Source organism: Rhinoderma darwinii, chromosome 1 (genome assembly GCF_050947455.1).
Source record: "Rhinoderma darwinii isolate aRhiDar2 chromosome 1, aRhiDar2.hap1, whole genome shotgun sequence".
NCBI classification, from domain to species: Eukaryota; Metazoa; Chordata; class Amphibia; order Anura; family Rhinodermatidae; genus Rhinoderma; species Rhinoderma darwinii.
In genome coordinates this window covers 430,551,347-430,551,814 of record NC_134687.1, presented here as the reverse complement: position 1 = coordinate 430,551,814, position 468 = coordinate 430,551,347, and positions in this window count along the sequence as shown.

The following is a 468-nucleotide window of genomic DNA, read 5'->3' as shown; positions in this document are numbered from 1 at the left end:
CTATAAATATGTTCTAAGTAAGCGCTGTAGCTTTAGTATTCAGTTTTTCAGTGGTCCCACGCCGTATGCAAATGAGCAGAAAAGAGTCAAATCTTCATCTGAAAAGAGTCAGATTTTCATTCTTCCAGCATCTCAGAGTGGACTCCACCTCCTTCTTTTTGATTGACAGCTCCTTAGCCAGTCAGGGCCAGACAGGTGGCAACGGTGGGTGGGGTTAAGAAGCTGCATCCCAGAGGGAAATAAAATTACCATAAAAGGCGGGAAGAGATTAAACGACGATATTTACAGACAGAGGAGGACTTCAGGAAAGAAGAGAACAGGAACGCACTCAGGACAGCTGCGGCCATTGAGGGGTCAGGCGAGTTTAACAGGTAAGATGTTGATGACAGGATCCCTTTAAAACTGCAATCCTGCATCCTAACAAACAGAACTAAACTATTTGTCAGATAGAAAAAAAAAGTCCATGGC